This window comes from Lithobates pipiens, unplaced genomic scaffold (assembly GCF_037356315.1).
Source record: "Lithobates pipiens isolate NorthernLeopardFrog02 unplaced genomic scaffold, aLitPip1_a1.2 Scaffold_18, whole genome shotgun sequence".
Taxonomy (NCBI): Eukaryota; Metazoa; Chordata; class Amphibia; order Anura; family Ranidae; genus Lithobates; species Lithobates pipiens.
The window spans coordinates 180,639,099-180,643,424 of NW_027507758.1; the positions used below are offsets into that span (position 1 = coordinate 180,639,099).

General features: G+C 42.4%; 1 pseudogene; it reads right to left on the reverse strand.

The window, feature by feature from the left end:
• Window positions 1–831: 831 nt before the first annotated feature.
• LOC143990577 (U2 spliceosomal RNA) lies at window positions 832–986 on the reverse strand (annotated as a pseudogene).
• Window positions 987–4,326: the final 3,340 nt, after the last annotated feature.

The following is a 4,326-nucleotide window of genomic DNA, read 5'->3' on the forward strand; positions in this document are numbered from 1 at the left end:
AGGGGGCTCCCGGATTCCGATAAGCCCCCCGCCCGCAGACCCCGACAACCAACGGCCAGGGTTGTCGGGAAGAGGCCCTTGTCCTCATCAACATGGGGACAAGGTGCTTTGGGGTGGGGGGGCCGCGCGGCCCCCCCTTCCCCAAGGCACCCCCCATGTTGAGGGCACGCGGCCTGGTACGGCTCAGGAGGGGGGGCGCGCTCGCTCGCCCCCCTTTCCTGGCCGGCCGGGTAGCGTGCTCGGACAAGGGTCTGTTGTGGACTTTGGGGGGACCCCCACGCCGATTTTTTTCGGCGTTGGGGTTCCCCTTTAAGTCCATTCCAGGCGGCGGAGCCCGCGACGTCTCCGTCGCGGGCCCCGCCTACCTGCACACGCGCTCGAAATGGGCGGACTTGCCTCCGCCTTACGTGGGCGAGTCCGTTCATTTCAAAAGTTGAGCGAACTGTTTGGCAAACAGTTCGCTGAAACAGTCCGCTCGTGTGTGGGCAAGTCCGCTCATGCAAATTTTGAGCGGACTGTTTGCAGAAACTGTTTGACGAACAAGGTTGGGCGAACAGTCCGCGCGTGTGTACGCGGCCTGACAAGTGACGCCCCATTCAGGGCAATGAAACCATTCTGATCAGAGTGCTTTACCTTAGAAGAAGTTTCCTGCACTACTTTACAGCAGCTTGCATTGACTTCTATTAAGAAGCTGTTTACAAGCTGCGCTGATGTTGGGATGTGTGGCTTCAATGTCGGATGACACTGGCTGAGAAGGGGTTAACATCTAGGGGCAATCAAGGGGTTCACTGTGTTTCTAACAATGTGTAATGTGTGCTGATTCTTTTTTTTTTTTTTTGCACCGCTCCTGGAGGTACTGAAATACCAGGTTGATGCGTGTGGTGGACAGAGCAAGCTCTTCTTCCATCTCCCTGTTTTATAAATCCATTTAATATATGGTCTCCAGAGACGGGACAGATACACTTGCCAAAAGGCCAAGAAGCAATATGCTGATTTTTACTACTGATTTATTTGTTTAATTTCCCTGCTTTACATGGAAAATAAAAAAAAATTGATCATTCCCTCTGTACAGAGCTCTGTGTTGATTGTCAACACAGAGCTCTGGGCTGTGATTGGATACACCGGATTAGCAGCTCCCAGTCATGAATAATTGGCTGGGATCTGCTGACAGACTCTCGCTGCGTGGGAGGAGCATGCACCCAAAATAGGCAGTGTTGTGTGGGTACATCCCGGTGCCTGTGGCTGCCACCTGCGGTGGGTTAGTAAGTGGTTAATACAAAAAATACAATAGATTCCCCTTGGGGTTTTTAAGCAGCAATGAGAGACAATGTTAGATAAAAAATATTTATTTTATTGACCCAAAAAGCATTGTAATCACAATGATTTTAAAATTCAAGCTCTGGTGTACATGTATTGAAGTAGCTAAGTAAATAGAAATACATACGACATTGAATACAAAGTTCATATGAAGAGATTACAAAAATCTTCAGAATTTTTCCATAAATTTTAGATCATACAGAATAATGCACCCTGCAACCCCAATGCATTTCGACCCTCTAAAAAGTACAGTCTTCTTCAGGGAGGACAGTATTGTAAAAGGGCGACTTTTATCACATTTCTGCGGGATATCAAAAGAAAAAAAGAAATCAAAATATATAAAGAAATTAGTTTGGATTAGTAGTTATTTTTTATATGAATCTCATACAGTATTTACCGTTTGCACCAATCGCATGCGCTTGAACCAGAGACTTTGATTATGACAAATTAAAAAGAATATATTTTCTCCCTGAGAGTGATCCTTGGTTTGCCACAGTGATGTTTCCTCCCACTCATCCCTCCCACCAAGTTAGACTCAGAAATAGACACAATGTGAGCACAATGGTTGTTTGTTTTTTGTCTTTTTCTTTTTCTTCTCCTTTTTTCCTTTTTTTCACCCAGGGACGTAATAACAATCAGTAAAACAAGGCATGATACGAGAAACAATGTTATGGACTATCTTATAAAATAATGAGATTGACACTCATGCCATTATATTATTGTTAAAGTTTAAATCATGATCAATTTGTCAACACTATACTGTAGTTCTATTTACTAAATAACAATTAGTAATTTTTTTATTTTCCCTATGTTTCAGGGTATCACAGGTAGCGTAGTGCCATTAATCCACCGGGGGGGCGCTCTCGGAGGCTTCACGGGCTTCCCGCCACGGGGAGAGGTGGGAGAATAGTATTATTATCTCCCGGCCTCTTATTCCCTCGGTCATATCTTTTGAACTGAGGGTATAATCCCCGTGCCGGCGGCGTTCCTTGATCGCCGCTGGGCAGCGTATGGAGCGTGGGGCACATGCGCGGACGACCGCCCGGGTTGTATGGGGCACACACGACGCACGCACTATGCAATATCATGCAGATTGCGTCAGAGGCGATGGCAGTTCCGGGGCAATGTTTGCCTTACGGAACGTCGGGGGGAAGAAGGACGAGTCGGCATGCTGGCTCAAGTGTTCTCCGTTTTTTTTTGTTTTTTTTTTGGAGGGGAGGATCAGTGTGGGTCGGATTATGTGCAATAGAGTGGAGGCATTAAACACATATGAAGATAATTAATTAGCAATTAAGTAATATAAATATAGTGCACACACCAGGATTCCTCAGTTGAACCCTGGTGTGCCACAAGATAAGAGCAGCACGGACAGGTATAGTAACGGTTTAAAGGCTTAATGTCATTATTTACAACTTCTCTCTTTGAATAATGGTTTTTATATAAATATTTTCACTTTATTTAGTTGCAGTTTCCTCTATAATACTGTGGGGTTTTCTGCATAATACCCATAGCAGAAAATGTAAAAGTACATTTAACTGGTCATTCCTCAAGCCTAGCAGAAATAGCTAAGAGGTAAAATAATAACTTGTTTTTCTCGCAATTATACACTTGTATTCTTATATTTTTATTGCCGTTAATGGCACATTCTTAGTATTGGGCACTCTTTTAAATATTAGTATTTACTATTACTCACTTCTATTGTGCAACATTAGTTTATCACAAGTATTGTTTAGTTTTATATGCACCTTTTCCTCACTCAGTCAGATGCACAGCATACTACATTTTGTTTTTTAAATCACTGGACTATTTAGTCCCTTCATCACCTTCCTTTCCTTATAACAATTTTTTTTTTTGACTAATGGAAAATCACAAATATATACAACCCTAAGGATATACGGTATTAAATGTGATTACATAACATATTTAGACAAACAAATTTATATTCATTATTTCCTATAGAGAAAGTGTTTAATATATGACTTAAAGGTAATTTTGACATATTACTACTTTCAGGTGCAGCTATAAAGTGGGCGATACTGGTCTCCCCTTTGCTTCCCCCGGAAAACTCTAATACGCTGTCATCTCTTGTAAGCCTGTGTTTCTTATACACCTCTGTGAAGCCCCCCTTTCCCTTTTTCCCTTCCCCCTCTCCCCCCATTTTGGTGGGAAGGATGAGCGGGAGGAAACATCACTGTATGATCTAAAATTTATGGAAAAATTCTGAAGATTTTTGTAATCTCTTCATATGAACTTTGTATTCAATGTCGTATCTATTTCTATTTACTAGCTACTTCAATACATGTACACCAGAGCTTGAATTTTAAAATTATTGTGATTACAATGCTTTTTGGGTCAATAAAATAAATATTTTTTATCTAACATTGTCTCTCATTGCTGCTTAAAAACCCCAAGGGGAATCTATTGTATTTTTTTTATATAATTCTATTCGGGGTGTGCAGCCATCTCAAAATCAGTATTCCTTATGCACTCCCTTTTTTACATTTAAGTAAGTGGTTAATTAGCAATGGTATTGGTGATATGCAGCAGGAAGGGGGCTAATGCACTGTCATTGTTTATTAACCCCTTTGTGCTGCACCAGTGTCCATCTTAATTAATCCACTGGTGCCACGAATGCAGCAGATAAATGGGGAGTACTCGGAATGGTTAGGGTGTGTAGTGGGGTCCCCCAGGGTTCTGTGCTGGGACTAATCCTGTTTAATTTGTTCATAAACAACCTGGAGGATGGGGTAAACAGTTCAATCTCTGTATTTGTGGACGGTACTAAGCTAAGCAGGGCAATGACTTCTCCGCAGGATGTGGAAACCTTGAAAAAAGATCTGAACAAATTAACGGGGTGGGCAACTACATGGCAAATGAGGTTCAATGTAGAAAAATGTAAAATAATGCATTTGGGTGGCAAAGATATGAATGCAATCCATACACTGGGAGGAGAACCCCTGGGGGAATCTAGGATGGAAAAGAACCTTTGGGTCCTAGTAGATGGGCTCA